This window comes from Trichechus manatus, unplaced genomic scaffold, assembly GCF_000243295.1.
Source record: "Trichechus manatus latirostris isolate Lorelei unplaced genomic scaffold, TriManLat1.0 scaffold00018, whole genome shotgun sequence".
NCBI lineage: Eukaryota > Metazoa > Chordata > Mammalia > Sirenia > Trichechidae > Trichechus > Trichechus manatus.
Window position 1 is genome coordinate 14907994 of NW_004443954.1, and position 12299 is coordinate 14920292.

Here is a 12299-nt window from a genome sequence, read left to right on the forward strand (position 1 = left end):
TAGAAGAAAATATAGGATCAATGCTAGAGGCCCTAATACATGGCATTAACAGGATAATAAAAAACCATAACTAATAACACACAAATTCCAGAAGATAAGCTAGATAACTGAAATCTTCTAAAAATTAAACACTTATGCTCATCAAAAGACTTCACCAAAAGAGTGAAAAGAGAACCTACAGACTGGGAAAAAACTTTTGGCTATGGCAAATCTGACAAAGGTCTAATCCCTAAAATCTACAGAAAAATCCAACACCTCTACGACAAAGAGACAAATTATCTAATTTAAAAATAGGCAAATGAAATGAACAGAATGCTCTGCTAAGATTCCACCTTAAAGGCACCTAACAACAGCATAAATAGCAAGCATCTTCTATATCTAGCACTTAGATGGGACAAAATCACTTGTATTTTTGTCAGATTTTAAAGGATGTGCTCATAATGGATTTTTTTTAACTTTAAATACTGCATTTTGACCCAAGTCAAATAAATCAGTATCTATTACATAAATACTGTTCAGCCCAAATGTACCAAGCTACACCACATAGTTCATCATGTAAAAGATCCAGACTAATGTGAGTTCCCACATATTTCCACTCCCTCCCCTGCAAAGAATTATAATAACAACAATAAAAAATAGTATACTATTCTCTTCATAGAGGAAAAATTCTTGATGTTAAATAATGCTTACATTATGATAACTCCCTCCTTTTTAATATGTAAAATGACAAATATTGGAGAATCTCTAAACGCTCAAAATAGAATCTCAATAGGTCACACTCCTTAGCAATCATCAGCTTTTGGCACAGTTGATCACTCTCCTTGGAACATTGTCTTCACATTACTTCCAAGACACGACACTCACCTGGCTTTCCTCCTACCCACTGGTTGCTTCTTCCCAGTGCCTTTTACAAGTTCTTCTTCATCTTCTCATTCTTAATATTAAAGTTCCCCAGACTCTTTCCTGGGCGTCTTCTCTTCATCACTCACTTTCTCATTGATCTCATCCAAGCTCATGGCTTTAAATACTCTCTACTCACTGTTGTTGCTGTAGTAGTTGTTGTTATTGTTGTTGTTAGTTGCCGTTGAGTTAATTCTGACTCATGGTGATCCCGTGTGTGCAGAGTAGATCTGCTCCTTAGAGTTTTCAAGGTTGCGAACTTTTGGAAGTAGATCTCCAGGTCTGTCTTCCGAGGTACCTCTAGGCGGGTTTGAACTACCAACCTTTCAGCTAGTTGTCGCACGCTTAAACTTTTGCTCCTCCCAGGGGCTCTAATCTACCTACTGACGATCCCATATTTATATCTCCAGCCCACAACTGTCTCCTGAACTTCAGGCCCATATATCCGATTACCAAGTTGATATCTCCATTTGAATGTCTAATAAGTATCTTGAATACAGCATACATAGAACTAACCTTCCTTCTTCTACAGTCATCCCCATCTCAGTTTATACCATCCATCCAGATACAAGATAAAGACCTTGGAATTGTCTCTAACACCTTTCTTTCTCTAATACCCCAATCCAATCTGTCAGCAAATTCTGTTGGCTCTACCTTCTAAGTACAGAATTCAACCACATCTCACCACATCCATCACTCCCACCCTGGTCCAAGCTACTGTCAACTCTGCTTGGATTATTGCAATATCATCCACACTGGTGTCTCAGCCTCTACCTATTCTCAGCACTGCAACCACAATGATCCTTTTAAGATATAAGTCAAATTATATTACACCTCTATTTCAAACACTCGGATAGCTTCCCAGCTAGCTCACTCACAGTAAGTTTACTCTGACCCAGAAGACCTCATATGATCTGTACACACACACACACACACACACACACACACACACACACACACACACAGGTAGGCTTCTCTGATCTTATCTCCTAGGAGAGCTTTCTTATTCTGCTCTTAGCCATACTGGCCCCCTGGCTGAACCTCAAATATTCAAGACATGCTCCTGTTTCAGGGGATTTTTACAGTGATTTCTTCTGCTTTTTCTCCAGATATTCACAAGACTCATTCCCTCAACTCCTGTGCTAAAATTCCATCTTCTTCAATCTTTCCTGAGCACTCTATTTAAAATCACAATAGCCACCGACCCCCAGAACTCCTATCCTCCCTCTTGTATATTTTCTCCTTAGAATTTGTATGGAAAAGAATCAACACAGCAGGCTTACATTGCTCAAACCCTATATATTCCAAAGAAAGATCTATATCCAGGACTGGTCTTTGGCCAGCTCTTGGCAGATGACCTCTGAGCTCTTGGAATACTCTGCTCAATAAAAAATTTTTTGTATGCCTGAGGCCTTGAGTCATGCAGTACTAGTTTGATCAAATAGTTTATGCTAACAATGTGATTTATGGTGAAATATAGTCTTTGCTTTTGAGGGCTGGAAGCTGAGTATCTGAGGAAACAGAGTACCTGCATGACTGACATCCAGTAAAAACCCTGGAAACTACGACTTGGGTGAACTTCCCTTGGCACGTGTTGTCGCACATCGTTGCTGGGAGAATTAAGTGTGTCTGTGCAACTCCACTGAGAAAGGACAATTGAAAGCTTGCGTCCATTTCTCCTGGACTTCACCCCATGCACTTATTCTATTTGGTGATTTTAATCTGTATCCTTTCACTATAATAAACAGTAACTGTGAATATAACAGCTTTCTCTGAGTCCTGGCAAATCATCAAGACTGAGAGTGGTCTTGGGGACCCCTGACACACTTGGCATTAGAAGTGGAATTCGCTAGAATGACCTTAAATCACTGAAACATTGTGAAAGCATTATTTGGGAAAAAAGTGAATAATGGAGTGGGTGTAATGAACTCTTATAATTGGATGTTTACCGAGTCACCCATGGTATAGGACAGCAATTGCTGAGGTAAAAGTTACCAATGGAATTTAGCAATGAGTCACCCAATTGCCAAGGAGTAAGCTCACTAGATACATACAAGCTCACTAGAAATGCAAAATAATGAGAAACAAGCTAAATATATAATCCCTTGGTTATTGTTATCTCTAATAGATAAAATGAAAGTAAAGGAGAGTATTGGGGCAGATCCTGACACTGTCAACCTCAGATTTCAACTGGTACAAGTTATGGCCACTAGCATCAGGGCCACTGCCAAAGAGAAAACTTACTCTGGAACAACAGATACTATCTCTATGGCCTCTGATCACCAAAAAGTTAGTCCAGGTGTTGGAGAGTGGGGGAGGAACCAAGAAACTACTGAAGCCAGAAGGTATAGTGTGAAGAACTTGTCTCATTTTGTGGATTGATATGAGCAGTTTCCTGAAGAACATTTACTAAGATGGATTTGAGAGTGACTAACTTAGGAGCATCCTCCTTGATTTTGAATGTTGCTGAGGGGAGGAGCATGTTTGGGTTGTTGCAGGACCCACACATATACCAGGTTCTTTCCAATGAGACAGCTGGCCTCGTGGACTGTATAAAAGTCACTGTAAAGTATGCTTACCCTGAGAAGAGGAATTAGTCCTTCCTCTCTTTAAATGCTAAGTGGAACTTCCCAGATGAAGTGACTGATATGCTGCTTATGAAAGCCTTGCTAGATTGGCTTTATGGTGACCAGGACATTTATCTTTACCCAGGTCATGGTAGGAAACCTTGATGTCATAGCAGTTAAGAGCTATGGCTGCTAACCAAAAGGTCGGCAGTTCGAATCCACCAGGCACTCCTTAGAAACCGTACGGCCAGTTCTGCTCTGTCCGAAAGGGTCGCTATTTGTTGGAATCGACTAAACATGAATGGGTTTTTTTGTTTGTTTAGGTCATGGTACATGCTGTGAATAGGGTGGCCACTTTTACATGTTCACCATGTAACATTACTGCTACAAAATCAAGCAATGGTCCAAGAATCCATATCAGATTTATTGTCTCAGCTTCCCTTTATGGATCTTAGAGTTATATCATCCATCGAGTAATGTTTTAATAGGGAATTGGAATGGACAATTAAAACACTTGTTGTCTAAAATGAGAGGAAATAAAGGCATGCAGGAATGGTTTACATGTTTTCATGAGTGTGTGCTCTCACTCAACATGAGGAGGCCAAGAAAGGGTCTTCACTCAATAGATTTGTCCATTTTTCTCAACAGGATGCTGTTACCACTATACAGTGCTTCTCCACATCATCTCAACTTTCTTTTTCCTACCTGATACTGTAATCCCAGGACCAGGGCTGCAGCTGAGGGTGCCATCTGCAGGGATGATCCTTAAGCAATAAACTGTAACTATACCTTTAAACCTTTATGCCAAAATTCCTAAGGGCCTCATGTAATTGGTTATACTGTCACTCCATCTGGCAAAATTGGGGTTGAGGGTGAATGCAGCTAAATTGCCTAGTGGTTGAGATAGCCCACTAGTTCTGTACGTTTATAACCCTTACCTATATGAGTGGGAATGGACTGAGGGAGAAGCACTTGCTAGATGGGTATTGCTACCAGCAATCTGGACCAGCATAGTTCTAAGGCTAAGGTTCCTTCCAAAGGCAGAAAAGTTTATGTAAAAATCAATGACAAATGGATAGAAGGAGAAATAGTAGCTGAGGGTAAAGAAATGAATTAATAAGTTATGCAATGGGGGAAATCCCATATTATACTGGTGCCTTGAGAGAGACTCAGAGCAAGAGAATGATAGTGTCTTTTAGCACAATTATATTACATACTTAAAAGGGTGAAGCCAGATGTTTGAGACCACCCCTGCTCTTCGAACTTGACAAGGTCTAATGGAAGCCTGCAAACCTGAGTGCCATTTCTCTGGAGACATTTGGTCATACAATGTGATGATCAACTAGACCAATTGCTAATGACTTAGCAGAACTCCAATAACGTGTCCATATGTTTTGTCTCTTATTTTTCCAGTTACATCTACTACAAACGATATCATTTGGGAAGGAATTTTCAAGAACTAATCGCCACTAGACCATCAATCTGTGCAGTGTACAATTCCTGGCAGACTGTGTAACTATAAACTTTGATGACTGAATCCTTAGAAAGGTTCCTGGTTATGATGGACAGAATACAGCAGCTGCATGCCCAAAATTCCGTGGTGTGCCATGCACGAATACATATCACATTTATTTCTGTGAGTGGAAAGCTATTAACAGAATAGAAGAAGACAATGTGTTTCTGATGGAAATAAAGCAGTAAACTTCACATCGTGGGTCTGAATTCCTCTCGGAAACGACCCCATCCTTAGACAAGGAAGGTTACTGTAGACCTGTGGCATATTCAAACTAAACTGCTCATCTAAACCTAGTATGGGGCACCCAACATTTTGGGGTACAAAACATATACTGTAGCTGCACTCATGCTGTTAGTACACAATGACAACAACATGCATGGCAGATTAAATAACATTGGCCCACAAGACTAATAGGAATAAGACATATCCTGTAGTACAGATATCAGGGATAAGAAGTACTCTGGACTGTCCCTGTGTCTTTCCCATAAAATGGAGATGGGCTCCACTATAAAACAGTCTCAATACAAGCCTGTGAATGGAAACAGGGTGACTGGCTTTGCACCCAAATGATTTGGCACTCAGAGATACACAAATCTTACCCAGTATTAAGTTTTACTTACAAATTCAAGAATACAAGTAATTAAGATGCATAAGCACATCAGGGAAAGGTCTAAAATCTCAAATGCAGCTTTTCCGGTCCTTCCTCTTTGCATCGGTTGCCTCCTCTGGCTCAGAGCAATAGTTGAGTTCTCGAGGTGAAGTACAGTTTTCTCTCACAGCAAGGAGCACTTCTGGATATGAAACATCTCCATTTTGTACCCAGAAAGTTAGGAGAGTGGCATTTTCTAGGAAGTCATCTCCATAAAGACATAGTTCTAGGTGTCCTTACTATAAGCATCCTAAACTAGGAACATTCTGTTAAAGCATTCTATATAAAGACTCTCCTTCCAGAAAATACCATTACTTAGTTGGTTATTAGCATGTTTACAACAATATTTGTCCAGGTCTCCTGTCTTCTCTTTTTCTTGGGTGTACCCCATCTCCCCATAAATGGAAAGAAATAGATCATAGGCCATCTGTTTAACTTCTTCCTCCCAGTATCAATATATAAAGTAACAGGTTAGAAATACCAGTGGCTATTATGGTGAAAATAGAGTTAATAATGACCCAGTCCTCGGAGTTTGAACTTGAAGCAAATGTAGACAAAGTATCTTTGTAATTAGTACAAAAGTTTTGATATAAGGGAGGAACTTTCCAAAATCATATAGCAGAACTTTGAAACAGTATGACAGATCAGTAAACAATGCCCCCAAAGACAACCAAACAAGCAGTCTTGATAGGACCAACACTGAGCTAATGCCCTCAGGCTACTCACTATGTCTTATTTATAATTTTTTGCCTACAAATTTATGCCTAAATGAAATGTTTATTAAATTGCATCCGTTGAGTGGGTTCTATTTTTCTCAAGAAGTCTTCTCAATGTCAGTAATACGGCTCAAATTTAATGACTCCCTTCTGGAATTGATAAGTTGAACCAGATGATTCTCCAAAACACTTGCAGTGTCAAGATTATAACACCTAAAGTTGGTTTTAAAAGTTTATATTGTGTTCCTGTTGGACTGTGGTGAACATTAATTACATACTCTCATTATTCTTTATAAAGTTCTCCCAGGTACCATAATGTGTAAATTAAACATATAAGGCCTCTGCCCTCAGGAAATGACAGCTGATATGGGTCAACAAACTGAGAAACCAACAAAATGACTGTTGTGTCTCTGACTCAGCTAAATTGACAGGTGTCATTAATATGAATGATTAGGCTAAAGAAGGAAATACCCTCCACGAATAAGGGTGACCTAAGTCCTGGCTCTGCCACCAACTATCTGTGGGGCCAAGCACATCACTTCCTCTTTCGGGTTCTCAGTTTTATCATCTATGAAATAAAGGCGATTTGGATGAGATGATGCACAGGCCCCTTCCAGGCCTAAATTTATGGAGGAAATATTTAATATATATGAAGAAGATTGGCATTTATGATGCTGGTATTGTGAACTGTGTCCCAAGAACCAAGTGCTGAACAATGTATATTTTTTTCAGAAAAAAAAAAAAAAAATCTCTTTCATTGATTTAAAATCATAGGAATCACTGCATGGAGAAAGGACCAGAAATGTCCTGGCACTGGTACTTGTATAAATAGAGTATGATGTGGCTCACATCTTGGTCCTCAGTTATTTCAATGCCATGAGTCCTGACCTTACAGTTGTACTCAGCAGGCTGTTTATGTAAAATGTCTTAATAAGCTTTATGCCTTCAGTTAAGCCACATTAAAAAAAAAAAAAATTGCTTCCTTGCAAGAAAAGTAAAAACCATCTCAAACTCTTAAAACAGACATTCAAAAATCTCAGGGACCATATTCATGTTTTCTGGTCAAAGTATTCCCATACAAAGATGAACTATGTCATGAATATGTGAAGGTTCACTACTAGTGTATCCCACATGGTATGGTATACTGAAGACCAGGAATTTATATGCTCTAATCACAGGAGGCTTCTTTCCAACCCTTAGCAGGGTGAAAGAGAATATTACATTACTAAGAGGCTAAGATGATAAGGGGGCACTTGTGGTTTAGAATTCTCGGCTTCCACGCGGAAGACACAGGTTCAATTCCCAGCCAATATACCTCATGTGCGGCCACCATCCATCCGTCAGTGGAGGCCTGCGTGTTTCTATGATGCTAAGCAGATTTCAGCAGAGCTTCCAGACTAAGACAACTGGGAAGAAAGACCTGGTGATCTACTTCTGAAAATCAGCCAGTGAAAACCCTATGGATCACAAAGGTTCAATCCACAACAGATCATGGGGAGGGAGCAGGACCAGGCAGGGTTTCATTCCAGTGTGCATGGGGTCACCATGAGTGGGAAGCCGACTCCAAGGCAGCTAATAACAAGATGCTAAACCCTGAAATTGTCAAAGCCTAAGCTGACTGCACAAGTTATGTAATTTTTTTCCTAAGTCTTCCATAACTCTAAAAATAAAGAGAAGGGAGAAAAAACTCTAGTTTGAGTCTTTTTTTTTAAACACCTCATAATGGCAGAAACATTTGAATTTCTTAACTGGTACACGAGAGAGGAAGAAAACGAGATGGGTAGAGATTTAAATTCAATTCTTTTCTTCTATTGTGTGATACTACCGCATCAACAACTGGCAATTGAGAAAAGAGATACATCATTATACTTATTTATAGCATTAACTACTTTACATTCATCCACACAAGTGAAACTGTAAAAAAAAAATTATAAAGGGAGTGTGTGGTTCTTTCATTAGCTTGTCTGTAATACTGGATTGGTCCATAAATTAATGTGTATAAGAGGACGGGGGGAAAAAAAGAATTCAAAGCTCTGCCATTGTAATTACAGCTCTTTAAACATCAAAAGACACAAAGAAAGATTCCTTTTGAAAAGCCTACCAACTCTCTTGGCAAGACACTGTTAATTACTTGCATAAATCGGCAGTTTGTACACCCAGAGCTATGGGTGACATTATTACATTAGCCAAGCTTTTAACAGTCTCTATTGGATTCAGCGTGTGTTTCTTTAAATTCTTGTTTACCAAGAGATCCCTCTGTAAACTTCAGCTTCTTGCTCAGAGAGTACGAGCAGAGCTCTGTGACAACAGGTAGCTTAGGGTCTATCGTCACTGTTTACAACTCACACAATTCAATTAGAAGAACTGCACCATGAAAAATATTAAATTAGGCTGGAGATTGCCATAAGCAGTAATAATATCACAATGTTATTTAAAAACAAAATACATAGCTTCCATAATCAAACTTTATAAACAAACCACATGGGCAAATGGAAAATATAAAGTGGGCTCAGATTTAAATTAATAGTTAAAACCCTAGAGAAAGGACATCTAGAGAAGCAGTTATACCTTAGGAAACATTTGTCCCCAAATTTCAAGCTTCTCTGTATAAATTTAGTCAACACTTCTCTTTTGAACATCCATTGCATAGGAAAGCTAATAGAATTAGAATCTGGCCCATGGCTCTATATTTTTGCAATAAATACGGACTCTTGGGAACATCCTCCAAGCTGCTTTAGAGGAGAGAGGGGGAGTGTGTTACTTAATACAATGAAAACTCAAATTCAAGGAAGCAACTGTGTCCCCCGCTGTGCCCAAGTGCCAATTTTCAGCTTGAACCATGCATAAGAACATTTTGCAAAATATAAAAAAAGGAAAATGGATTTATGACCAAGCTGCATTGGCTCACACCACCTATTTGGGGAGTGAGGTTGTTGAGAGAGAAGCAAGCAAAGCGGGCAGCAGGTCAAAACATAAACTACCTAAAGACCTCACCCCAAGGCAGCAGGGTGGTAGCTGCCCTTCCTCACGGCCTAGCCATAGCAAAGTCAAAGTGGCAGGGGGTTAGACTTAGGCAGGAACACTTGCAATGACTGTGAATACAAAAGATTCAAGGATTCATCCTGGACGTAACCCCACTCTCCCAACCATTAAACTTAACATGACACCATTTAATACTACCAGTTGTTGTATTCCTCCTAATTAGCCAACAAGTCATTTAATTGTAAGACTTGGCCAAGAGACAAACTGTACTGATATCATGAAGCTTGATCATGTAACAAAATAGAACAGCCCCGTTATGTCTTCTCAACCTATTATATTTTTAATTGCATAGATAAGCACAGACATATTTTGGACTTTGGAAGTATGGGGAAAAGTCGAGATATGCAGGTATATGTATCAGCAGATAAATTCATGGTGAATATAGGGTGACCCAACAATCGAGACTATAAGGTAAAAATGGGTGTCGTCTTAAGCAAATGTATTTGGTAAGAACTTGCCGGGAGTACCCATTGCCTCCTGGAAAAAGACTGCAAGTCTCTCAAGCTGAAAGTTATTACGCATATTTTGTATAAACATATTTTGTATATGACACAACGCCTTCGTTTTACAGATTAGAAGATAGAGATACAGGGAAGTGACATGATTTGTTCACGTTTTCACAGATCATTAGTGGCAGAGTTAGGATTCAAACTCGGATTTATCTCTCACTCAAGTATTCTTTTGCTATTACATTGAGAGTAAGAAAGCTCAATTCGTGAACATTATTTTCCTTAAATCTAGCAATTGTCTTTTGCCATGGTCTAGATAAGTAAATATAAAAAGAAAAGAGAACATCAAAAACCAAACATAAACATACTGTGTGCGAGTTGTTTTATGACTATGATCTGGTAGAAGAAGGAGCAACAGTCTCAAATTGAATCATGTCATTCTCTTACTTAAAACATTGCAGTGACTTTCCTCTATTACTCTTATATTGAAATGCAAACTGTTACTATGGCATTCAAGGATCTGCCCCATCTCTCTCCAGCATTCTCACATGCCATTCTTCACTTCACCCACTGAGGACTCCTATGCCATCAGACTCCTTTCTGGTGGTGGGGTTCTTTATTACCATCTCTCTGCCTAGAGTGTAAGCCCCATACTTGTCTTTCTTATTCATCATTTTATGTACTGTGTAAAACTATAAAAATGTAGCACAGATTCTAGCATATAGTTGGTGTTCAATAGATAGATACTGAATAAATGAATTAAGTCATGTATTTAAAAACAATTGGAAAATTTCCAGGATGAAAGTGTTATTAAAATACTAACTGTTTCTCCCATTTATTTCTTAATGCATTTGGAATCTGATTTTTTCACATGACTTCAAAGAGACAGATTTATTGCCTAAAACTCCACACACTGTACTCTACAGTGACCTCTGGAAGAGCCAGAGTAATTAAAAACACACTACTTTAATTATCTCTCACCAGTTCATTGTACTGCTAAACTGAGCATTCTTGATGTTAACTCTTAACCGAGAAAAAGAAGGCTATTTCTTGTACAGTAAACAAAGAGGAAAAGACACAACCCGTTCCACTCCTCTATTCTCCCATCCCTGGTTGTAGGGCAGGGTAATCTCAGGTCACACACAGTCTCCACAGATGTATGTGATAGGAGATATGCTATCATCGGTCCCTCTGTGACCATATTCTGATCGATTGAGCTAAATTTCTGCCAAAGCTTCTCCCCAGGGAACATACAAGTGGTCTCAGGGATTATCCAAACAGAAAACATGAATCAACCAAGTCTTGCAGTCTGATTGAGGCTTAGCCCTTTTGCAGTGGCCCCCACATGTTCCTCACCTCCGAAGCAGAGCAAGCCCTCTATTAGTTCATCTCCCAAAATGCTGTTCCATCAGGAGCTTGGGCCTTTGTCTCTTTCATATGTGTGTTTATGGGAGTGTGATGTGGGGGAAAGAGGCCAACCATTTTATCTTGCTTAATATACCATGCAAATTAAAACATTTTAATGTTTAAACATTTAATGTTTAAGATCAACATTTAATAGCAATGCCATGCCATCCAGTGTAACATTATTTCTGATCCTTTTATCCCAGATGAAAACACAATCAGTATCTTAACCTAAGCATTATATTTATTCAGCTCCCGGGGATGGAGACAGCCAAGAAATAAATAAGTAAATGTATGTCAAGAAGTGGTAAGTGCTAAAGAGAACAAAAAATCAGGATAAGGGGAAGGAGATGCTAGGGCCAAGATGAGAGAGGTCAGGATTAATATTTTATATAGGGTCATCAGGTAAAGCCTGTATAATAGGGACATATTGAGCAAAGACTCAACGAGGGCACAATCCATGCACATATCTGCAAGAATGCTGTTCTACACAGAGTGAATAACAAAGGTGACTACACTTACATGGAAGCTTGTCTACCGTGTTGAACAAACAGCAAGGAGGCCAGTGTGAGTGGAGCAGAGAAAGTGAGGGGATGAGTAAGAGGAGAGGAGAGGAGAGAAGACCACAAAGGCTCTGCTCTATAGGGCTTTGTAGACAATTATAAGGATGTTAGCTCTTACTCTAAGTGAAATGAAGAACCACTGAGGGATTCCAAACAGAAGAATGAAATGATTTGACTTACATTTCAACGGGATTAATCTGGCTGCTAGGCTGGTAATAGACTAAAGAGTGGCGATGGCCTAAGCAGAGAAATAACTTGGAAGTTCATTATGACAATCCAGGCAAGCAGTGATGGTGGCCCAGACAAGAGCAGTAGTAGGGGAGGTAGGAAGAAATGGTCAAGTTTGTGATATAAAGTCTTTTGAAGGTAGAGCCAGTAGGATTTGCTAATGGATTGATGTGGGGTGAGAGAGAGAAGTCATGGATGACAGCAACGTTTTTTTGATGTGTAAAGCTATAAAAATGTAGTTACATTTACTAAGATGATAAAAACT